General features: G+C 38.4%; 1 protein-coding gene across 2 annotated transcripts in view; it reads left to right on the top strand.

The window, feature by feature from the left end:
• Window positions 1-26,841, top strand: part of ATPCL (ATP-citrate synthase) — a 163,887-nt gene that overhangs the window by 69,316 nt on the left and 67,730 nt on the right. Inside the window, exon 1 of one of the 2 annotated variants that reach the window (XM_083136055.1) lies at window positions 18,987-19,208. The exons of the other annotated variant lie outside the window; for it this stretch is intronic. The gene's annotated coding sequence lies outside the window, so the exon portion shown is untranslated. Of the gene's footprint in view, window positions 1-18,986; window positions 19,209-26,841 lie in introns of those variants that run through there. 2 annotated transcript variants of the gene reach the window in all.

Here is a 26,841-nt window from a genome sequence, read left to right as displayed (position 1 = left end):
GTGAAGGTACATATAAAGAAGCTTCCCTATGAAAGAACTTACAAAGTCTAGATAATCTTCTAAATACTTGCAGCTACTTAGACTTCAGCTCATAAACAAGATGAGCGAATGTAATAGCTGCTGTTCGTGTTCTGTGGATTTATCCTTAAAGTTGTGAGCTGTCTACATTTTCACTTTTCACTGCAAACAAATTATACAAAATAGTTTTACCTAATGTTAAGGGGGCTGAGCCCCCCCTGGCCCCTGCTTGGCCACGGGCCTGAAATGTAATAAGGCAAGATATGGTTCAAAATCCCTATAATCGCTGGCAAGTAATGCGTGTAATCAACTGCCTGTAGCCCTGGAGAAAGGAGAAAAAATTGGCCAAATTTAAACAACAAATTAGGACATTGATCTATGAATTCTGACTACGTGCCTCATTTACCTCATTGACTCTTTCACATATACTAGTTATAAAAAACTGTTTATACTTACTAACTTGTGGTGTTGGGGATTTGTGTTTCATTGATGTACAATGCACCACACACGTTACATAAACATTTTTAAGGCGCACCTATCCAACTCAGTAAACACTATGGGGCTTACTGGTGACTACATGTTCACCCAGGACAATGACCCGAAACATTCAGCCCTCAACACCAAGCTCTGGTTATTGTACAACACCCCACGCTGGATGAAAACAGCTCCCCAATCACAAGACATTAATCCTATCGAGAATGTCTGGCATATTTTCGAAGAAAGAATTAAAAAAACACCACATTTTCAACAAAAATGACCTCAAGCGTGTTTTGTTGGACGAATGGAGGCAGATTACCCGACAAACAACAGATACCCTGGTGAAATCAGTCCCACAACGGTTGCAGGAAGTCATCAAGAGTTAAGGGGGTCCAAGCAGGTATTAAGAATGTCGCACACACACCTAATATTGTATGCCGCAAGTATTACAGTTGAATACTTTTTTGAGCTCCAATTACGCATCTTGTCTTTGGTTTTTCTGTACTACTCCTCTCAACTACTAAAAGTGTTTTTCTGTGTAGTTTGTAGCTCAATAGTATGAACTAAACTTCTGTTCACATGTACTTCCATCTTCGTTCCTTTACTGCTTGTTGTACATGTTTCCATGTGAAGCCTGTGGTGAGTTGAATACTTTTTTGAGTCGCTGTATGTGTGTGTGGACATACGAAAAACGAGTATGTTCTTTGTGTTTATTTAATCTTATTAACTTTTTCGATATCCGGTGGAGGCACATAGTGGTTCGGATCCCACTTTAAACTGTAAGTCCAGTCCCAATTAGCCTTGCTGTGCATAAAGTGGACTTAAAACACCAAATCAACCAACCAACCAATCTTATTAACTCATAATATCATGTAGTGGAAGAAAAGGCCTTGTACAGCCTTAACTCCACCATTTAAAATAAGACGGTAATAAATAAATAAATAAATAGAAATACAAATACTAAATATTCTACGTGTAAACAACCCACGTGAACGTAGACTTAGTCAGCGTTCTCATTTACGAGTTAGCCGTGTTATACAGAAATTGAGACTTATTCAGTGACAGACCGATAACGAGATAACGTTCACTATTGATCCATAGCTACGACACTTGTTTTCACCTAGACTTCAGGACATTTCGGATGCATTAAACCTATCCTTTATTGGAAATAATTTCACCCCGTACATTCATATAATAAACATAGCCAGTTCTCTTATTTTAATTATGTAGGGACACACTTAAAATTCAAGAAGTTCGTTAGAACTGGATGCATTACTTAAAGTTGCGGAAAATCATCCTATAAACATGTGACCGGAATTGGATGTTGACTGACTAATTGATTTGGTTCATTTTACTTCGCTTTTCTTACACTTTTGCCTAATTGCGAAGATAAGGATGAGTTTTGTTATGATGAAGATGATCACGGGACACTAAAAAAACACCCAGGCTGGATTCGATCCCAGGACCTCTGGTGTCGTAGCGATAACCACTCCGGATATTGACTCAGTTACAGGAGATATACTATATTAGCTCATTTCATAGTGTAAGGTAAAGTTCCCTGTGCATGTTGCATCGTTCCGTGAAGGCACATTTACGGGATATAGGGGTAGGGCCCCACACATTCCATTTCATAGTATACTCCGACATATTATGTTACACCCTGTATGTAGTGGGTAACTTACATGGTCAATAATCTGTTTGTGATAGCGATAAAGGAGTTCTTACAAAAATGGCGAGAAATGCCTCATCACTGATATTAGGACTGCCATTGAGACCAGTGTTTGAAAATCAAATCAACACCAAGACTTACTCTGAGTCACGTTTCGTTTAGTAAATTAAAATGTCTATAAATAGGTTGCTACGTGCAACCAAATGCAAGCCTTCCTGCTTCTTTTCTGTATTTGCTCCTATATTTCCGTTGGGCATCTGTCTGTAGCAGTCTTTGTTTATTAAAATGTAGCGCGCGCGCACAAAAAAAAAATCAGCTCCAAAAAGCACCATCTTCAATTTGCCACCATCTAGCGGCAAAAAATGGAACTACAGGGAACAACCTCAATACAAAAAATGAACACGACTTTACTCGTTCAACTAGCTTGCCGTGTCACCTAGTAATGCTAATAGTTTCTTTACAATATTTTTTTGAAATTGTTACCGGACTTCATGTACATCCTGTATTTCTTTACATTTAATTTTTGTAATTATTATGTTGAGACTCCAGATATGAGCAAGAATGATAGATATTCTTCCGAGACTGTGCCGAGTCATATCTCATCTCAGCATGGGCACCCGCAAAGAGGGGCGGGGCAATTTGCCCCCCCCCCCCTTTGAGATTTTGAAAACAGTTAATGTAATTCGAATGGTAAAATGCTAGAGATATTTTATAACGAAAAGTATTGTTTCCTGTGACTTACAGGCCAGGCCGTATTATTATTATTATTATTATTATTTGAAATAGGGTTACATTTAAGCTTACAGTCTATTTTACACTGATTATCTAACTATTAAAGACAGCTTTTTGTCCTACATGAGTTAATGTTAAGTATACAGTTGTATATAGATATACAAAATATGGAAATTACAAATGTATGTAATTTTAAAAAAATCATAACTAGTAGTTGGTTGGTTGATTTGGTGTTTTAAGTCCACTTTATGCACAGTAAGGCTAATCGGGACTGGACCTACAGTTTAAAGTGGGATCCGAACCACTTGTACCTCCACCGGGTATCGAACCCGGGACCCCTTGATTACAAGGCGACGACGCTAATAACTAGTAGTAGTAGTAATAGTAATGTAATTAATAATATTAACAACAAAAATAATAAAGCAGCAGCAGTAGTAGTAGTAATAATAATAATAATGAAAGTTTCTGTGACTGTCCCCCTTGAGAAAAAACCGTGCGGGCGCCCTCGCGTCTCAGGACGTACCTTGCGGCGCTTCATTGCGAACCCACTTGATATTCGAGCAGGCATTGCATATCGGTAATTGTTTGAATGCATCTATTTTGATGCAGCGTAGCACTCGAATCATACCGAGATAATTTGGTCAAGGCTGAATCATGTTCAAGAACGCCTGCCCTTATCTACAAAAACACATTTTCAACTGATAGAAATCGCCCAGGAAGTTGATTCAACCAACTTGACTTCCTAACTTGTTTTCGAATTTTGCCCCAGATAGGGATGATGATTCAGGTAGGTTGTGCTTCCCCGTTTATCGCAACAGTTTCATTATAATTTGTATCTATAATAGGAAGAAAGGCCTTACTCTTCAGTCCTGATATGATAATTGCTTCATGCTTGTAGCTCGAAAAGGCCGAGAGAGGTGAAAGTAAACCTTCCTTCTTTCTACCCGACTGTATGTTTTGAATTCGAGATTTCATTGTCGGGAAAATCCATAGATCTTGAAAATGGTGAGCTAAAATGTCTGTTGTCGTTCTTTCTGCTTAGGAAGCGTCAAAAATAGATTTTTCCATTTCAACATTAAGCAAGCAATGAACTACAACATAACCAATAGAGAATACTATGTCTAAACGACCAATTACTTCTCTCTCAAGCAGGGTTGGCATTTTGCCCGGGTGTTGTTGTTTTTTTGTTGGTTTTTTTTTTTTTTCAGATAAAACCCGGGCAAAACTGTGTTGTATTTTTTTTCAGGTTATGTTTATAAATATATAGTATATTTTAAAAATGAAATACATTTTTCCTTGATAGTAATATATTGGAACATTCAATTTGTATTGTTTTAGTTCACTGAATCATAAACTATTTAATATTTTCTGTTAACATTGTTAAGAATGGACAATCAAGATCACACCTTGAAATGATTAAACTACGAGGGTGGATCATTATTGTGGCAGGGACGTTGAAATTTTACAGATGTATAGTTTGAAGTTCGCGCTAGAGACGGCATTTGTTCGATCAGGTATAACTCTTGCGGCAGAAGCGTGAACTACTTAGCAAAGATGGAGCGCATGTTATTGTCGTCAACGAGTGAAAAGCAAAGAGCTGTAGTTCTTTTTTTGTGGACGAAAGGACAAAACCCTAGTGAAATTCTCAGGGAAATGTTGGGCGTGTATGGGGAAGACTGTTTGGACCGTAGCAACACTTCCAGGTGGTGCACATTCTTTCAAGGAGGTCGTGTGAACCTTGTTGACTCGTCACGTTCCAGGCGACCAGTAACAGCTGTAACGGAACGGAATGTTACAGCCATTGAGCAGGCAATTCTCAACGACCGCGGATCCATCTCAGCACCTTGTCAGGGCGGTTCAACATTTCAGACTTCCATCTGTTTGGCCCAATGAAGAAATTCCTAGGTGGTCAACGCTTCAATTCCGATGAAGAAGTGCAATCGGTTGTGAACAGATGGCTGTATTCCCAATTGACGGAGTTCTATGAACAGGGTATATTGAAACTAGTGTCACGATGGGGAAAATGTGTTGAAAGACTATGTCGAAATGTAGCTATAAGATTTGGTTTCATTGTGTATAATTTATGTTGTCTTACCTATTAAACTTCTTTTTTTAAAAAAATGTTGTGCGATACTTAATGATCCACCCTCGTAAAAACATACATAACGCGTGCCGCAACAGACCATTTAGGGTCCAGGCCTACCTACCGACTACCGACAGCACTCCCACCTGATCCTACTCTTATGGGGTGATGTGTTGTCAGCACGACGAACTACCAGTCGTCGTTGTAGATTTTCATAACCGGGTTATGCTACTCATTCATAGCGCCCCAATTTAATCATGATGGTGAGTGTTTAGCAGTCTCATACGCAGTCCGAAATCTCGGGAGAAAAGCGGTTACATTTCCCCAAGGAGACTCAAACCTGCACACGTCCCATAGTCGGAACCCAAAGCATGACCTCACAGTCACAGTGTGGGACATATCATTAAATTATCTAAAATACTATGTTCTGAAAAATTTGACCAACAGTTTGATTCTACTCTTGCTGGATGGCATAATAGTTAATATATCTATGATCAGTTTTCAGGTTTGCGTATTGCAATACTATACTAATACTTGATAGCTGTTGTGGTTTAGTCAACCTCCGTGGTGGAGTGGTTTGCACAGCATACTGCAATGCCAGGGGTCCCTGGTTCGAATCCTGGTTCGGATGTGGATGTTATAATATTAACATTATTATTATTAGCATTATTATTAAAATTATCATTATTATTAATATTATTATTGGTACGTTTATTCTGGTACTTGCCTCCCCTCCAGACAAAAATTCGTGGTTTCGCCTCTGCCTACTATACAACATACTTAAATCTGCTTCACAGTTGTGTTTTCCCATTATTTTTGTGGATGTTTCAAGTTTAAATATCTCCTCCTTCAGGGTGGCGACAAACCGGGAAAAGTCAGGGAATTTGAGGTGTCAAAAAAGTCAGGGAAATGTCAGGGAATTTCCTCTTCATTGACTTTTTTTATTTTTATTTTATTTGACACCTCAAATTCGAACATTCTTTAGAGGAAAATTGTTATAACTCGGGCACTATGGGAGCAATCTACTTCGGATAACTTTTTTTTTTTTTTGCAGCTAAAACATCAGCGCATGTAACCATGTACAATTCAGAACGCCGGACCAAAGAAGGGGGCTTGGGCACGACCCTTGAATTTCAATGGAAAAAACAAAAATCTGGAGTTTGCCCCCTCTTCTCCCGCTATTTTGTGGAAAAGGCGCAAACTTTAGTATTCCTTTCAAAGAATGTACATTTCTCAAGAGAATGAAACATGTTTCATGTTCTTACGTGCGATACAAGTTGAATAATAAGCCAAAATGTGATTTTTTAATTTATTTTACGAAAAATAGGTAATTTGCATTTTTTGAGGAAAATTGTTATAACTCGGGCACTATGGGAGCAATCTACTTCGGATAAGTTTTGTTTTGCAGCTAAAACATCAGAGCATGCAACCGTGTACAATTCAGAACGCCGAACCGAGGAAAAGGGGTTTGGGGGGCGCGACCCCCGAATTTCAATGGGAAAAACATAAAAATCTGGAGTTTGCCCTTCTTCTCCCACTATTTTGGGGAGAAGCCGCGAACTTTAGTATTCTTTTCAAAGAATGGATATTCCTCAAGAGAACGTAACATTTATCATGTTCTTGGGTGCCATACAAGTTGAATTTGTCGAATATCGCCACCCGACAAAGTATCTCACTACTACATGCGACAGAAATTGCATGGACTGCAACATCCAATAAAAATCGCATGCATAAACAAGAAGAGCTATAGACTGCAAATATGCTGCTGGAATTTTATTACTCTTCTGGCTCACTTCACCTTATTTAATGGAGCAGTGTTTACGAAGGTTTTCTTTCATCATCCTGACGTATTACTGGTTTCGCACAAGTTAACATACGTTTACAATGACATTGCACTATTCTTAGATATCAAGAGAATCCAACCAAATGGGATATATATTGAATACTATCACGAAAAAGTGAAACATAAATCTGCATTGGTGAACGTTATAAAAATTGGCAATTGCTTGCTCCCAACCTCAAATTTACTGCAACACTAGTATTGCAATGAAATTAACACCACTCTCTGTCCGGTCTGTTTAAACTCATGATAAATGGTCATTAATCTCTCACTGAGTAATGTTAATGTCCAGTATTATAAAATAAAATACTAATATTAAATACGTCAATATTTTAATATATTTACTCGAATCATTCAATCATAAAAGCAAATCACTTTCTTCAAGAATTGACTTTTCTCTGCCAGCTCTGCTAAATTTTAACTTTCCATCTACTGATTTATACGACGGGTGGCCAGAAAGTAATTTCCAATTAGTAGGGACAGTGATTTTTCGCAAACCCCCAAACCGTGAAAAATGGTAATTGCTGCGAAATTATGTTTAGGAATATGCAGTGATGTCTGGACACATTTTTCGCCCGTTCGAAATATCGAAATAATGCGAATTTGGCATAAAATGCGAATTGTTGGCATTTTTAGCGATTTTTTTTTAAAAAATGTTCTAAAACAACGAAATATTCCATGAAATCCAACATTCTTGTCTTTTCTAGGCCATGTTTGTGTACATAGAACATGCAAGTTTTCCAACATTTTACTCAAGAGTAAACTATAGAGTTATACGTGCATGGAATAATTCCGACAGGCACATTAAATCATGTATTTCCCACGATTTTTTCAACTTCTATCAAAACCATTTGCATCACAGAGCAAAGTGGCAGGGTTCTAACAGGAGATCGAGTGTGTATATACAGTCACACGGGAGCCACATCTTAAGTATTTGTCGCGTGAGATGTGTTTTGAATTACCAAGCTAAGTGTGCACCATTGGCATTTGTCGAGCGAGAAATAATGCTCAGTCGTTAGGGCATCTGACTACCATGTTAGAGACCCGGGGTCGATCCCCTGCGGGGGAAACCGGGATCTTTTCCACCTATTCAAACTCCTCCGGCGCCCACCCAGCATCATATCAAGTGGGTACCTTGAGTAAACTTTGAGGTATAAAGGTAGCCAGGAGTGTGGTGCTGATCACATCACCCCTACCTTTAGCTTTGACCAAGAAAGTGTGGGGCCCTAACTCCACACCCCTACTATACACCTTCATGGAAAAGTGCAGGGGAACACTTTACTTCCTCAAAAATCTGTTCCAACATATCAAACTGTCACCAAAATCCGTAGACCATGTGACCTACAATTTAAAATAATAGTTTAAAAGCACAATGGAGTATTACGTTTCTGTATATTTGGCAGATAAATTTTCTAAAACAAAATCGCGAGTTTCGGGAAATGTAACACTAACAAGTCAAAAAAGATAATGCCAATTTTTGGTGCCGTAATATATCGGTACCTGTCACGTGAGAATGATTGGTTTTAATTTTTTGGGTGCAGCGCCACTTATGGTCATTATGCACCCTTCAGTATATACGGGGAAAATTCCATTACCTAAAATTAAAAAAAGTGGTATGGAAAATAACTTCCAAGATATCAAACTCTCACGAAGAGGCGTAAGCCATGTGACTTACAATAGTAGTTTAAAAACACCATGAAGGTATAATTTCAGATATTTGCCAGAAAATGCGCTAAAATGAAAATGTGAATTTTGGGAAAAATAACACCGTATAGTAAAAAATAAGAAAATACACCAATTTAAAAAAAAAATAAGAAAATATCAAGGTCCCTACCGATTAGACATAAATAAAACAAGAATACCAGTTGTAATTTATTGCATTAGTAACAGTGAGTCCTATCCTAATTTTCGGCATAATCACCACCATTGTTCTGGCATTTGTCGTAGCACGGCACTAAATTTTGTATGCCCATGGTACATGTGTCTGACAGCAAAGACTGGAACTATCTCTACCGCAGTGTAGCTGTCAAATCCTTGCCCTGCCAGAACCTCTTCAGTTAAACAAAGAGATGAAAGTCGGTAGATTCAAGGCCAGGGTTGTACAGGGATTGGTCCAAGATCTCTCACCTGAAGTGATGCAAAGGGCCCGTGTGTACTCAGCTGTATGGGGTTGTGCACATTCGATTGGCCTTCCGTGAATTGTCTGCACCATCATCTGACCATACTATCACCCACGACGTCTGCCAAATTTTGAGCGTGCAATGTAGGCTACATCGCAGTCGGTGGGAGACTGTATGAGAGCTGCAATCTTTAACCTAGAACTGTCCTAAAGCGGCTGCGTTGCAACTGTACCAGATTACAGCTATATGCCACTCACTTCATCCTGCCTGCATGTGTGTGTGTCGCTCTTCGACCACTAGTGCTGCGTATAGGCACCATTGGAGCTTTTTTCAGAATGCCCCTCGTATATGAACTTTCAGAAGCTTTTATTATTAGTGTGTTCCTGTTTTAATGTGTGGTTATCTAAATCAGGTACCTATACAATGCAATTCTATAAATTCCTTGCGTTAAATTTCTAATACCTACATACCCTTTTCGTCAGCATTAATGGTATAACTGCACGTTGTCAGTTTCACGGTACTTCACTTGGATATACTGTACTGAAGCAGAAATCCCATTGATAATGTAAGGAAATGTGACACTTTATTTTGTTCGATTCAATTGTTTCACTTATATGCAAGAGTTAAGTTGTTTGCTTTACAGACAAGAGAGAAGTAGCTTTATGCATTGAAAAATTAGTCCGCACTCATGGTTCTTGCAAGCAGAGGGTTCCAAACCTCAGTGGAAATATCAACATATAATACCTAGAATATATAAGGAGACTGATAAATTACAAATTGTATTTCTTAATCATTCACTCTTATCTCATTTAGTCGTAACTTTAAAAATAATCAAGTATTTTATTTTAAACTTACTGCGTATGACAAAATTCCGTAATCCTTCCCTAGCTTGTGAATTGTAATAATTTTCCAAATTCATTATTTTGCAGTTTGAATTCAAATCATAGAGAATAGAGAAATTAAGTCAATTTCATGGAAGATAATATTGGTACTTAACAAATCCATACCTGGATCTGTATGAGTTTATTATTTCCATTTGCAAAAACATCGATTTAGTTTAGTTTGTAATTGTCAAGGGAAACATGTAAAGTTTGTCCTGGAAAACCTGGAAAAGTCAGGGAATTTCATTTCTGCTTGTTTGTAGCCACCCTGTCCTTGTATTAACCATGCCAAAATTATATGGCTGACATATTTGTCTTGACTGTTATCCAAACTGGCCGCGGTGGCTCAGTCGGTAACGCGTCTGACTGCCATGCTCAAGGTCCCGGGTTCGATCCCCGGCCGGTTCAAATCCGGGAACTTTTCTAACGGTGGAAGCGGCCCCGGCGCCTACCCAGCGTCGAATAACATGGGTACCTGGGGGAAACCCTGGGGGGTAAAGGCGGTCAGGGGCGTGATGCTGATCACATCACCCCCACTCACGACCGGATCAAGAAAGTGTGGGGCGTTACCCCCACACCCCCTATACGCCTTCATGGCGTGGTGCTATGCACAGGGGAACACTTTACTTTACTGTTATCCAAATGGAATACCGTATTCATCCTCCAAAATATCTGATTGCTATGAAACTAACAGTTCCCATTGACAAAACATTAGTGGCCCCCATTTGGATCCCAACATACAGATGCACTATATTGTTAAAAAAAATTATTTGTCACACCATAGCTTAAGAAATAACCTAAAATATTTTAGTCTCTTTTCTAAATGTCCAAAAATGTAGTTTAGGCAGATATTTGAAAGTGGCATCAGAATTTGGAGCTACCTCAGAATATGAAAAATCAATTTTTCATCCACCATCTTGAAATGCTTTCGACAAATGCAAATGCAAAATAAAATCATTCCCTGCGTATATCTATTTGCGACATGAATTTCAGCTTAAAGACTCTAAATTTGCTACAGATATCGTGGTCTCAAGATTGGTGACTTTCCCCCACCCTTCCTAAACCACACACTATAATACAGAGTTTTTATTAAAAACTTGAAGCTCAAGTAATGTCCTAACGTAACTGAGACTTGGTTTTCTTAATCTACGAAAATCTAACTTCAAATATTTGCATAACATAAAGCTCTCGCAAGGCATGTTAAATCAGTCTGTCGTCTACCATCTTTAAACATGGTGACAATTTTTTCTCAAATACAATATGAGACCAATCCTTTAAGTTATCTTGTAACTCTAAAAATTGCAACTCAAAAGCTTTACATTTATGGGAAAATGTATGTTTGCGATTTTACCACCACTCCTCTCCTAAACTATGAAATATAATTTTAAAAGTTTTACTGCAAATTGAGGACCGACGGGTTATCTACAATGACTGACTTTAGTTCCTTATACTCGGAAATGGATTGTAGACAGTTTTGGGGGAAAATGCAGTATGGTATTATAGAGCGTGCGTGCAACATGTGGAAAATCAGTTTTTCATTCATCATCTTGAAGCACATTGTTCAATTTCACGCACATGCAATACCACTGCAGTCTGTCAAGTTTTCTAGTTGCAGAAACATGTTATCATGGTCACAAAGTACATGACTTGTCTTTCTTTGCCCATCCACCCCACCCATGCTCCTCCTCAATCGTGCATTATGTTTCAATAATTTTGTTGTGAATTTACAGTGCAGGTATTGTCACAATGCTCCTGAAAGTTTTATGCACAAAGCTCGAAATTGTAGTCTAAAAAGGTTTGAAAATGTCAAAAATTGTAAAAATGTGAAAGTATATGTATGCATTGTATTGACTTTAGTACACCACACCCCCTATTTTTAAGGAAAAGAGAAATTGTGGTAGATTATGAGAGTGCTCGATATCCTGGGTATAGATCTCCTAACCACAAATAACATTTATCCTACATGGGCAAGCAACCCATTATGTTCAATCAATGCACTGGACTGGAGAGAGGGAGCGGGCACTATCTCAGTGCAAGGCATTGGAAAGAAAACAGAACATGTGCACACGTGCTAAATTTTGAGAAATGAAATGAATCATTTGAAAAGTGTTTGATTTAATTATATGAGTACCACAATTAACTTTATTCCACTTTCATGATATTTCAATAAATTGCACTCAATTCTCCTTTGTAACGTTTTATACATGGAAAAACTTATTGTAAAAGTTTATCATCACAGGTGACACTATGTGGCATGTTCACATACGGTAGTGACTGATATCTAAAATGCTACCACATTTCAAAATTATAAGCTTTTTTCGTTCAATGTTTTATCTAAATATTTCAGACCCTTTCGGTTTTTGTTTCTTGGATATATGTTTATTATTTCTGTTAAAAGTCTATTTCTAGCATGATTTCAGAAAAATTCCGAAAAACCCACTGTGACTTGTACCACATTAATTATTTTGAGTATTATAAGCTTGGCTAAGCCTTTATTTTGCAAGTTTTCTCAAACCGTTGACAATTCTAGAACCTCACAATTATTTAAAGCAATAATTTACAACATTTTCTGAAAAAAAAAAAAAAAACATTTTGAGTGTTTTTTTGGTGGGTTTTTCTGAGCAAAAAAAACTGGGCTGGGCCCACCCGGGCCAACCCTGCTCTCTAGACATACGTAGATGCAGCAGAAAATAGAGGACCATGTAAAGATATTCCCTGCACATTTGCAACATTGCAGGGTGTCTACCAGCCAAGAAAGTCAAGAAATTATACTTCTGGTCAAGAATGTTTGCTATCACAAATATATAGGGACGACAACACGAGACCAACATACGATTATACTGGCTGAGAGTCCAGACGCCAGAGCCTCGTTAATCTACCAAATGCAGTCCAGGATCCATTAATAGATAAAGCAAGTCTACTCTTGTTAAGTACAGCTTCTGTTTTCATCTTATCTAGCCTTTTGGTATTTTCTTAATTGTTAATTTCCAACTTTACGTAAGTAGGGGTCGAATAAATAAAGGTTAAGGAAAACGAAAAAAGAAAAGGTCATGAAAACGTCAAGGATTTTCGATTTTTTGTTTTGATAGAGATCCTGTATCATCACAATTTTTAGGGGGTTTGTTCTTCGATATGTTCCAAGATATTCGCAGGGAGAACTTTAACATGAAATATTCACACGAAAGCATAATGCTGATTATCTGCTTCTTGAGCAACAGCTCTTGAAGAACAGAAATCGCCTTTAACCTGCTCTGAAGAAAAAAAATATTTGTGAAACAAGCAACGTCATTAAAGTGTAAATAACCAGTAATCTGAAGACACGTTTTATACGGGAAAATTGCTTCTTTGGTATGATTACATTGATATTACGGTAATGCAAAATGGCAATACTATACGATGTAGAAATCAGGGATCGAATGTTATACTCATGATTTCGCCTCCGAAGGTTGTGGGTTTGAGTCCCGACAAGAGCTAACTTATTTGAAACAGTGGCTGTGAAACGAGTTCGTTTCGTGATTCCAATGTGACATGGGGGTGTAAGGGCCGACCTAAGTTAGGCACCCAAAAATGAACCTCACTTCCACGTAGAGCACAACGGTAACTGCTGAGTGCCTCTTTACAGCCTCAGCTTTTAACTTAGGTAAGGATAATTTTTTCAGAGACAGTATATTTTAGTTCTTATTAAGTATTGGATGAATGGATAAGTTTTAAAAATGAAGTAAAGAAGTTTTTAACATATTTTATTTTCTATTGGAGGCTTGTCTTCAATTTTGTTTTGAGTTAAGGAGCTTATCCCCGTGTTGCGTGAGGAGCAAAAATAGCATATGTGCTGATGTGCCCATTACATAAAAATCAGTCAGTCAATCAAACAATGAATCAATTCAGCGTGACATCAATGTGACTGGGAGACAGAGGACGTATACGACCTCCACAAGAGAGAAAATAATCTACTAGAAACACACGCGATTCTCCACCACAGTCGGACAAGTGGCTCTTGCCACAGAAATTGAACGTTCATCGAATTTTGAGGCAAGTCGCACGAATCGGTCATTCCATGTAACAGACAAGTTTGGAGATGAAGATTTTCATTTCCAGTGAGATGTAGTAAAGGTGAAGTCCTGATTCGAATGCCACTTCCAAGAAAGTTCCGGAAGATCAGTTGCCCTCTGACAACAACATGTCAAGTCGACGTGGAGCCCAGTAAATCCTCTCCTCAAAGCTTTCCCACCAATAGCGTCTGTTTTAGGAGCTGACAGTACTTGTCAAGTCCACGTGGAGTTTCTTTAATGATTTCTGAACGTGAGATTGCTGTTATTTTTGCTAGGTTTTGTTATTGTGTTGTGCTATTTAATAAATTAAAAATAAATAAATTAATAAAAAGAAGAAAAAAAACAATGTGAATATCTTGAAAGTATAACGTCATAGTGAATGAATGGTTGCCTAAACACTGCAGGTAAAAGTAAGAACAGCGCTTCTCAGAAAATCATGTGCTGGCCCGAAACCAGCGGTCGGCTTTCTCTCGAGCTGTGTCGAAGAAACCGAACTAACGTTCGAATCAGGACTTAAACTTTACTTCTCCTTGATGAAAGTTAGTTGACGAGATTAATTTTGTGAAGAGTATTCAGTTACACTGAATACGTCCTACTTGCACCAGAGTAAATACCATTGAACTTTTTTATGGAGGCATACAAGATTATGTGGATTTTACAAAACCAACATAAATCACTGAATGCGCCAAAATAACTAAGCGAAATCATTCGTGATGCCTGTAATTTCACTGATCATTGATCATTGGCAGCATGGACCAGAGTGGCCATTACTGCGACCACGTGCGATAACTTTAAAAATTGTACATTTGTTTTTGTTATATAACCAGTAACATTATCATGGATTTTCAGAAAACTTGATTAACTTTCTGCTATTTATATCTTCCTCAAAAGCTAAAAAGTAAAATGCTTCCTCAGAATAAGATAAAGCTTCTTATATAATTTTCTCAGAACAGAAAAAGTTTATGAAACGCAGTGTTTGTTACGTGGCTATCTTATTCCTATTATGTACATGTAGGTTAATCACATAGTAATGATGCGGAGGCTAGAGTCGCGAATTGAAATTACAAATACACGTAGCTCTAGAAGCCAATTAGTTACTCCTTCCCCTGCCCCCTCCTTATAAGCTGATTTGCGGACATGGCAAATGGGAATGGTTCGAGACAGTCCTTGGATATTTTTGTGTCGAGCATAATCCCTAGAGTCTGCAGAGATCCCTTCGAGAGCCCATTACGATAAACTATTTCTCGGTAGTGAAATAAGCCAAATGAATTCCGCTCGACTGACCAAAAGCGCTTTAAATAAGTTTATGCGCTCAGAAATAAAGTGTACGTACATGTCCCATATGTGGCTGGTTTTTATATTATCCGCAAGCGTTGTAGAGGGTTTTTTTTTTTACCTGCGTTTGCCACCCCATTATTATTATTATTATTATTATTATTATTATAATATTAGAATTATGTCTAACCTTGTTCAAAATAGTTTCGTCAGGCCAACGTCATTACAACTAATTAGTTAAGTGCTGATTTCCAATGGCATGTTGCTTACCTTCGTGACATAGCGTGCACGACCCCAGGGGTTCCAGATTCGAATCCCGGCATGGGTGTTCTGTATGAATGTCCATTCAACAATTATATAATATCACTCATCCTCATCGTCGCGATTAGCCAAAACAAATAACCTCAATCAATCATTTGACATGTTGCATTTTGAACACCGAAAAAAATATGAAGGGCCAGGGGGAAAAACGATGAATGTTCATTCGAGACGATTTGCCAGGAAATTAAAAACAAAGTATTTCTTTCCATAAGTACGTTAATATATGCCAAAACAATAATGCGTTTTTCGGGCACTTCTCATCGTTTCCCAACCAAGGCCGTTCTCATTCTTATAGTACAGCTTCTGAACTATCAGATGGCGCTGCGATCTCAAAATGGGCGAAAAATCGACATTCATCGTTTTTCCCTCTGGCCCTTCATATATTAATCAGAATATTTGTACGACAGATTTGTCAATGAAAATTGCTGCTCAAACTAAATGACAAATTTTAGGTGAACCTCTCGTGGCCCGGTGTAATTGATACCAGGCCCCGCCAGTTGAGAAACACCAATATGTACGCTTCTGTATGTGAAGGGTTGAAATGTGGCCACTTTTTTAAAACGTCCCCTCCGACAAAATCGCAACCATTTATATAGCGATGTCACCCAAATTGTCCTTACCCTGGTAGGGTATACTAACAGGCTAAGGTGCCCATACGAATCAGTTCTGACTTTTCCATCAGCTACAGAACTAATACCTGGGTATGCAAATATCAGGGGGGGAAACGACACATGCAGATCCTGAAATACTCTCTTCCCTGCATGGCGTTGTACAGTGCGTTCGTTTTGGCTCTGGGCCGAGATAGCGCCTGACGTGGCGCATTTTCGTCTCGCAACGTCTCGCTTATTTACGCACATATCTTTAGCATGTAGACAATGATATTTATATTGCATATCGAGTACTAACCTGTGTTATAAGTGGACCTCGAATTTTAGGTTTTTAACCTATTGTTTCCTTTGCAGGTAAATAAGAAATAACAAGTTATGTCAGCGTTTCATTAAAAAAAGAAACAACTGACGAAGTTTTATAGCGCGTAAAATAACCTTTTTTGCTTGTTAGAACCTATTTTAGGTTTATGTGCCTAAATTAAACCTTTTTTTAGGTTTTTATATTTTTTTAGGTTTTACAGGATTTTTATATCACACGGAGGTATTTACTAGGTTTGGTGGCGAAATAATTCAATGACTGGCGTGTCTGAAACATGTTTTCTGTCGATTTCCCTCCCTCCAAGTATATGATGTTTTTTTATCAAAGCTTTAAACAAAACAAAAAATGTCTGACTTCACTGTTACCTGCAGACAGTGGCAGCGAAAGCGGACAGTTCCCCCCTACCTTTTACCCCTGCACTATAGACTCTTAATGCTAAGCCTTGCCTACTAAGGTAAAGTAAACTGCCCCCCCTCCTCCCCATTCTCAGTTTTGGCACCCAACGTCTCTACTGCCTACACAGTTCCAAGTGCAAACTTCTGATCTGTGTGGCCTTGCTCACTCTCGTGTCAGTTTGGTTCTTTTTGGCATTCACGTCTCGCGAAGTAATGTTTCAGCATTCAAATTTGCACTACTGACTATGTTTCTTTTGAAAGATAATTTTGAGCACATGAAATGATCCTCACAGACAAAAGGTGGAGTTTGAGTGTGGATAACGCAAAAAGATTTATGGTGCTCACTAGGACCATGATAAAATTCAAGTATAATTCCTGGTTTTCAAGGTGAACTTTCCAAAAATTCAAGGATACAAGCAGATGTTTTCTCTATTCCAACCTTACATATTACCGACTCTCACCCTCCCTTCTACACACCAAAATATTAACAATATAAAGGATTTGTATGATTCCAATGAATCAAAATATTTACCTAATCAACTTCAAGATATATTATTTTGTAATAATCTTTCGTCTGTCAGATAGATTGTTCTGGAAAAGGCACTAACAAAGTAAACGGATTCAGAAAATTTTGTTTTATTTCCCATGAAGCTTTCTTTTTCTTCCTAAAAAAAAGTAAAAAAAATAATAAAAGCTAAACTGAGAGAAACTTGCCTCAGGGCATTTATAAACATGTATTAATTTAATGTGATTTGGATTAATAAAAGTTGCAATTTTTCATGTCCACGGAGAAAAAATTGGAATAGAGAAAACATCCGCTTGTACCTTTTTCATGTTTTGCCAAAATTCATCAATAATTTCCAGAGCCAATAATTCACGTGTATCTCCCGGAATTCAAGGAATTCCAAGTGAGTAGCCACTCGGATATTTTGCAGCAAATTATACATACGTAATTCATTTTTCATATCAACAAGTAACTTTTTCTAACAGCACAAGTGCAGTATTATAATATTTGTAGATAATTTTGAAAATGATATAAAGAAATGAAAATTTGTTTAGAAAATTAATATTTGGTTCTTGTGAAATTTTGTTTTTAACGATTGTATCTATTCAGTATTTTTCAGGAATTTTGTACCAAATTAAGTCTTTTTGCAACCGATTTCATGATTTTTGTAGCCTAATTTAAGGTTTTTAGAACCTATTTTAGAGCCTATTTTAGGAACATAAAAGCACACTTTTTAGAACATAAAATCTGAGATCTAGAGTAGTTATAAGAGTTATTTATTCAAAGTTGTTCACGCACTCTCTCGGCCCAGAGCTAAAACGAACGCGCTGTATTTGTTGGCTACACACTATCTCTGGAATCTGCGGTGCAAGACCGCTCATAAGTGAAGAGAAGGGAAGAAAGCAAGGTGGCGGAGAAAAGCAGTGTATGCGCTGCTGCAAACGGCTTGTAGCTGCAATCCTTTTATCTCTCACGCTGTCATTGGTCGAGACCCTCTCGAGTCGCTGAGACTTGTTTTCGTTCGCTTGCCCCAGAGATTTCCGAAACAGATGGGAATGTGCGAACTTTCCATTGAAGACGTGCTTAGGCAACACACACAATGCCACGAGTAGTTCAGGATAAGCGTCTCATTTTTATTGCGCGCGTGTGTGTACAGTCATGGAAAAAAATACTTCCCCCATAGAGCCTTAACACCAATAACCATATGGGGGAAGTATTTCTTTCCACGACTGTATACACCAATGATTTTCTCCATTTATTCCCAGGTATTAGTTCTTTTCGCTGGCCGGATTGCAATGGAAAAGCCACGTGAGAATGGTACACCTTCTCCAATACATAACCAAAGTCATAAGGAGCTATTTTTTCTACTTGTTTGATCTATTTCGTGAGTTCGTAATCTATTTTCATATCTGATGAAATACAAAATTAAAATTTATATCGTCGACCCCCCACCCTGTGGCGTGATTTTTAAGATCTTGTTATGCAACGGATACGTTCTCTAAAGCCCCATATGCTTCCACTTTAACCGTACTTATCGCTTGACACTAAACCCGAAGGATTTCGCGGCCGTGCTCGCTTGCACAACCTGAGGCGGAATCAGCGTGTGCTCGACTCATGTCTCCGTCAATTCGAGATATCGTGGCTTGCGAGTGCGCGCGCCGTGACGGGGCTCTCGTCGCAGTCGTGCTTCGAGTGAGATCAGTGTCACGTTAGCAGTGGCTATCGCGAGAGCAGGTTCTGCGCCTATAAACGCTGACCGAGTGCCGTGGTTTCCGCTTACTTCCTCGTCGGTTCCCGCACCGAACAGTTACGCAGGTGATTGACTGACCTCCCGCGAAGGTCACGCTGATTTGCATTGTGTGGATTTCATTCAGGAAGTGGAGGCCCATAATTATTAATCGGAACTTGCGTTTCAGGTATAGTAACCGAGTCTCGACCTATCCAACGGTACGGACGTGCCTTCTGGAAATTAATTTTGTGCACGTCATTGTTGAGAAATTTTTGTGCTGTGTGGTTCGTGTCGTCGCGTGTGGATGGTGTGAAACGTATTCGGATCGAAGTTTCGGAAAGTTGTGGGATAATTGCAGTGATTTGGTGCGAATGCATAAAAAATGATGTTCACGTTTTAATGTACGGCAGTGAGTAGCAGTCTTAACACCGTGGTACCGATAGTCGTCCGCCCCGTTGCAAGAATATGCACCTTGATCCAGGGAGTCCTGGATTCAAATCCCGTAATACATGGATTGTTATTATTTAATCAGTTGTTCCCCGTTGCATTTTTCATACCAATTCACAGCGTCGAGTTGAACCAGCAATTGTAATGCATCTTTGCGTTTTTTGTTGTTTTTTTATTTTACCCGATCTGGCAAGACAACCTTTTCTGTCTTCACAGGTTCTGGATTCCAACGACTGTCCCGTTGTGAACTCTCTCCATACGGTTTGACATATTTACTTTCCCTCCCTATCCAGTCAAGCAGGCCAATATTTATTCTCTCACTTTTTCTATCCATCCTTTGTTATTCCATGTAGTATACCTCTTTTATTTGGAATATCTCTGCCAATTGAACACGTCAGTGACGTATTCATTAACAATGGTATGTAACTATTCCACTCAAATTATATGCATCAATTGATCAAGATTTGTGCTTTAAAATATACAAAAATTACATTAGAATAACATGTCATGTCATCAAAAATTTAAGTTTCTTCACCCAAAACTTGTGCAAAATAAGGAGAAACTTTTAATTTTGCATAATTTCCAGGATAATTAGACTCCGCGAAAGTGTTGACAGGCATTTTTGAGGAGCCTCTGAAAGACCAAAATGCCGGAAAAGTATCGGGGAAAAAATTCCAACCGATACTTTCCCATACCGATACATCGGTATAGGTTCAGCCCTAGTTTCTAACCATCCTCCACACACTACTGTCATCACAAGGCAAGAATTACTTTTCGAAGTAATGTACAAATAAAATGTAAATTCATTACCTATATTCTCGGAACGGGAATGGATTACAGAAATTTTGCATTCTATTCAGGGCCTTCTCAGTGCACTTCCGGAAACACTCATTCCGCCGCCCCCCCCCCCCCCCCGCCAACTTCTCAAAATCAGTCGCCCTGTGAGGAAGATTGCCACCGCCCTCTTGGCAGACCCAGTCCGGACCTGATTCTATTTCCATTATCTAACTTGTCTAAACAATTATTTTGGGAGTCGAATATAAATTGCCCGACTTGTTATTTGTTCTCCATTTCTCATCGCCTTTCGTTAGCTACTGCAAAGTGTGTGTGTGTGTGTGTGTGTGTGTGTGTATATATATATATATATATATATATATATATATTAATAAGACGCATAATAGCATTAGAAGTTAATTTTACACGTATGTATTAACTACGTATTATCTTCTTAATGTCTCTTAATTTTTGCCCCTCCCTCCCTTAGTCACGCAAATCATTGTTCATTCATAGCATCCATGTGCATTAAAATCTTCAATTTGAGATCGAATTTTAAATGAAGGGCAGTCGATATAATATATTGTATATTTTGATTATTTAATAATTTACATATATATTTAATGACATTATATACACATATATGTATTTGTGTTTCTCTGTCTGCTTCTCCCCCCCCCCCCATTTCCCACCAATCTGCACCCTGATCGGGAACTTAACGTGTGATGGTTTCTTGTTATCGACAGAAACGAAGCCGGGATCGGAAGAAACTATTTGCTGACTCAGGTTCATTGCAAGGCCTTGGTCAACGAGAGGAGAAACTGATATGCTGAAGAAAGTAGAAAGTTTCGGCGACACTATATATTTCTTTACGCGACTCTTAGCGGAACCTGTTTGAGAACAACTTCTGTGCAGGAAGTCCGCCGGTATCCAGTTGCATAATAATAATGAGGAAAAGTTTTTTTTTAAAAAAAATCTTCATCAAACATTTTGCATCCGATTCATTTCATAGCGTAAATTCCGTATTCCAGGTCGGCGTCATCCGCAAGGCAACAACTTCCGCGACCAAAGAATTGCACTTGTGTTGTACTCTCTATTATCACCTATGACCAGTGTGCGAAGGAAGTTTTTTGCTTTATTCGTGATTTCATTCCGGGGGGGGGGGGGGGGGGCAGTTTTCTTTTCTTGTTATGAAAATTTGTACATGTTACCAATTGGTGAACTAAACGATTGCCTTGCAGTTGAAAGTACCTTACAACAGTGGTTCTCATCTAGAACATTAAATCTTATATCTTATGATAAATTTTACACGTAATTTAGAAACATTTAGGGAGCAAATACAGAATACCGGAAGTATCTTCAATTGCTTGCAAATTCGGTATAGTCACTAATTTTGACCTCGTAATCACGAATCTGCAGTTAAAAATTGACGGTCACATCTAGAAATTGCGAAATAAGTCGAAAAAGTTGGTTCTGTGAACAGAGTAAACACCATTGCTTTATGAAGAAAACAACTATTTTTGCAATGATTAGCGTTTCAAAACTATGTTTACGATCACCATAAATTTTTATTATGCTCGCCTAACCTAACCTTACGTTAATGGTTCGTGGGGTAAACATATTTTTCAACTTTACGCAAGACGCCATTTTCTCACATGCTTTTCCATGTTATTGCATAGCAGTAATTGACAAGCTTATTTGGCAATTTGTAGACGTGACCGCCAATTTTTAACTGCAGATTCGTGATTACGAGGCCAAAATTAGTGAATATACCGAATTTTAAAGTAATCGGAGATGCTTCCGGTATTCCTAATATATACCACGTTTAGTATATTTACATTCTAAGAAAACCCGAACTCGTACACAAAAAGAGCTATATTCAACTAGTAATACTGAGAAAGAAAAACGAAAAATTTATATTGCCCGTTCAACTCAATGACGATGTGCGGCGAAAAAAGCTGACGAAATTAACTGTACTTGCCATTGCTTCAGATTTTCATAGTTTTGTAACAATGGGCAGAGGAAAGGTGCTAGTCTGGAAGCTTTTTCTAAAACTTCTGCACCCGACGACGATACGAACAAGTCAACAATGGGCTATTTAAAAATTGAACTTTGAACGAGAAGTATAATACATACAATTGTTTTAAAGGTTAAATAACTGTTCCCGAATAATTTTTCAGTGCCGTTGGTTCCATAGTCAAGAAATTACCTATATATAATTTATGCTTTCAGTTCCATTTTCTTTGAATCCCGGCCTGGGCATGGATGTTTGTGAGTGTCCATTCATCAATTTCATCATATCATCACTCATCCCCAGCTTTGCAAATTAGTCAAAAGTGGCACAAAAAGCTAAGTAAAATAAAGCAAACCAATCGATCAATGAACCATTTTCTTTGAGGGGGGATAAAAACAAATTCTTCTGCGGGGGACAAAACTATTGCGGGTTGGAAATGCCCGGCATAATTAATTCGCACACGGCCTGCGACTATTTGTTCCCAATGCCACTGTCCAAGGACGTATTTAGGGGGTCCAGGGGGTTCGCCCCTCCGAAAGATTTATCAAGTATTAAAATTAAATAATGAAAAATTTATTCGTTTAGCCGTTGTTATATAATTTCCTCTGAACTTATTGTAAGACAAGGATTTAATTGGTATCATACGGCTTTGAAGAACACGGAGGACGTATTTCGGGTGTCCGGAGGGCCCCCCCATCCTACCCGAAAGACTTATTAGGTACGAAAATTAAATAATGAAAATTACTCGTTTAGCATTTGTTGCATAATTTCCTCTGAACTTATTGGAAGACAAGAATTATATTGGGATAGTACGGCTTTGAACAACGGAAAGGACGTATTTAGGGGGTCCGGATCCCCTCCCCACCCGAAAGACTTATTAGGTACGAAAATTAAATAATGAAAATATACTCGTTTAGCATTTGTTGTATAATTTCCTCTGAACTTACTGGAAGACAAGAATTACATTGGGATCATACGGCTTTGAAGGACAGGGGGGTTCAGGGGTCCGAACCCTCCGAAAGACTTACCAAGTACTAAAATTAAGTAATTAAAATATTAGCATTGGTTGCATAATCGAAGACTTATTAGGTACGAAAATTAAATAATGAAAATATACTCGTTTAGCATTTGTTGTATAATTTCCTCTGAACTTTTTAGAAGGCAAGGATTATATTAGGATCATACGGCTTTGAATGACATTACAAATAAGATTTATGTACACTACTACTCAAAATAATATGCGTAAGATATTAATCAGAAACTTACTTTTCTCCAACTACATGTAACATCATTTTTGCTATTCGATAAATATTCAATTATTTATCTATTTGACAATAATTCATTGCCAGGGCACTTGTTTTTATGTAAATTATTCCGATCTTAACTACAGGTAAGCTACGTAATGAATATGTGCTGCTATATCTATATTATTGTGGCCGCGGTGGCTCAGTCGGTAACGCGTCTGACTACCATGCTCAAGGTCCCCGGTTCGATCCCCGACCGGTTCAAATGTGGGAACTTTTCTAACGTTGGATCCCGGCGCCCACCACACGCCCACCACGCGTCGAAACCCTGACGGTGATCACATCACCCCCACTCACGACCGGATCAAGAAAGTGTGGGGCGTTACCCCCACACCCCCTATACGTCTTCATGGCGTGGTGCTATGCACAGGGGAGCACTTTACCTTTTACCTTTTTATATCTATATTGTTATACAGTCTTTTTACCTATCCGTGTAATAATAAAATAATATTAATTTATGTATTGTAATTAGTATTAATTTGATTTATAATTATTTTAATTTAAACATTATTATTATTCCTGAGACACTTGGTACGGACCCCCCCCCCCCCCCCGAAACATATTTCTAGATACGTGCCTGCCACTGTGCTATTCGAATGCCTCTTCACTGCTCCATTTTTTTTTAAATCTTGGGATCACGTCCATGGCAGTGGATGAAATGGAGTAAACCTTGTACCTTTGCAACGTATTGACGCTACCTTGCCACCATAGAATAGTTTTGGTTTTTATATTTTTTTATCGAAGGGAAATAAATATAAGGTGCTCGCTCTCAGGCGTATTTCCAGGCCGACTCTATATCCGTTCTATCTCGCCGTAGTTCCCGGTTCAAATCCCGGTATGGGTATTATTTATGGACGTCCATTCATATTCTCATATCATTCTCACCGTTCGAATCAACCAGAAGTGGCTGAATAGCCATGCTTTGACAAAAATAGAATAGGTATATTTGCGGAAGATTCATGGAGGTTCCCATGCTGACGTGTCTCTACCAACGCTACTTTAACTCGACCTTGGGAATTTCCAAGTGAAGTCTATTGGTGGGATATTCTTTCGACGCTATAACGTATTGTTTCAATACGTAGCACTTTTTTTTAATTGTCGTATATACTCCAGTCATGAAATATAAATAGCGTAAAGAAACGAGTGGAAACTTACAAGAACTAAAAGTTTCTCCATCTGCATCTGAATCAACCAATTGAAATTACTAGTGCACGACTGTACAGTCACGGACACTTCTGGGTTGTAATGGTCCTATTGAAAGTCAATGGGGGTTGTTGCAAAGCAGAAGTGTCCGTGACTGTGCAGTCAAAAGTGTCTTGCCGTTGTTCAAGTCTCCTGAAAAACAGTCATGCCTTGTGTATTGTCATTTCATTTTTACCATTACCTGGCATGTCTGCCCAAAAGGGTTACGAATTATAGGAATGAGAGGTGTTTTTTTCTTCATAATTCCACAACAAACGCACTTTTACCCTAGCTGCACATAATACTGCGAAAATCAGTGATTCCACGCGAGCATTCCACGATTATCGTTCATTCATCCTCGCAATTTCTGTTAACCTGAGGGTAAAATAGGCAACGTTAAATAACCCAATTCATTGCTGTTACAACTCCAAACCTGCAAAAGGAACGGTGTGTGAAAAAGAAAAGGTTAGTTCTAGTTGTGTTTGGCCCTTCTTTTATTTGGGTGTGACGTAATGTACAGTCACGGACAGTGCCGGCTTGGAATGAATACATTGACTTTCAATGGAATCGTTACAAGCCGGCAGTGTCCGTGACTGTACGTGATGCGAGTGTTAAATGATTCTGCGAACATCTCCTAGAACTTTAACCTCTTGATGGCATGGAGAGCAAATAACTAAGCAGATTATGCTGCGATCGAAAACAAATATTACTAGTGTTGAACTCTAGAAGCAAATTTCGTGGATTTCGTTTAGCACACATCGAAATATGCTTTGTTCTGTAATTTCCCACATGCGTCCTAGTTGAATCAACCACGTAGGTGCAAGTATGCAATATACCATCCCATGAAAGGGGGGGGGGGGGCAAAACCTTATTTCAGATTACATAAGCGTGGCTATTTGTTGTTTTAAGTCCACTTTATGCACAGAAAGGCTAATCAGGACTGGACCTACAGTTTAATGTTGGATCCGAATCACTATGTGCCTCCACTGGGTGCGTGGCTGTTTGTGTTAAAAAGAGTTGGATTTATTGTTGACAGGAATTAAAGTTTCTGTTGCATAACATAAGTATATTGCAAAATCGTGTATCAATTTAAGCCAGGGGATTACCGTCAATTTGATGTCCTTATTAGGTATGAAGTAAACACATACAATATACTTCCTTTTTTTTTGTTTAACAGTAACACTTGAAGTACACAGTGCGGCAATTTGAAATCAAGACTGGTGCTGTAAAAAATAAACATGTCTTCATAGAAAGTTAGTTACCTTGGATCATTCAAAGTAGGACCCTCCTGCAGCATCCACACATCCTAGCGCAATGCCTACCAGTGCATGGAAAGATTGCTGGAATTCGCCTTCCTGTTTTGTGTATGGACCCTGTACTGGGAGCGTATATATAAGATGATGGTTGTATCTTTCATCAATTTATTGTGACACTTCGTCTGATGAAGCCTCTGTTAGAGGGTGGAAACGTTACATTTTTAGTGTATCTTTTTATACTATAAATTTTGCCTTGGTCAGCATTTTAATGTTTTATTAACATGGAAACAAGGCTTAACAGTGTTACTCGTTGTAGATGCACGTACATTCATCGGCAAAAATAATAATAGGTAAATTGCCCTTCACTTTTTCATTATTTTTTATTGTACATCCTATATTGTTTTAAGGAATGTAATTATGTTGATGCAAGCAATGTCATCTGATTATTGGCGTTTTTATTTCAATTCATTATCATCACATTGCAGAAAACAGATTAAATGAAAATGGTGATGAACTATTCGCCTTCAACTTTTGCCGTTGATTGTACGTTTCCGAATACATGACTACATGAGAGGCAAGAAGGGTGGGTGGGAATTCTTCAGTTGTGCGACTTCCCAGAATTTGAACCTTAGAGCTCATCTAGATGAGCGCTTAAAATGCAGTAGCTCCGATGCCGCGTTTTCTTCAATCGACCTGGGTAATGGTCAGTTGGCGGGCGTTTTAACGTCTCCATTGACTTATTCTTACTGACGTTGACGTGGCGTTAGAACTGATGTGCTTCAAGAGTACATGTAGATGCCTCAAAGTGGAAAATTTTTAATTTGCTTGTGGCAACACTGACAC

The sequence above is a fragment of the Lepisma saccharinum genome, chromosome 14 (assembly GCF_977018435.1).
Source record: "Lepisma saccharinum chromosome 14, izLepSacc3.1, whole genome shotgun sequence".
NCBI lineage: Eukaryota > Metazoa > Arthropoda > Insecta > Zygentoma > Lepismatidae > Lepisma > Lepisma saccharinum.
The sequence above is the reverse complement of the archived record's forward strand: the minus strand, read 5'-3'. Positions and strand labels throughout refer to the sequence as shown.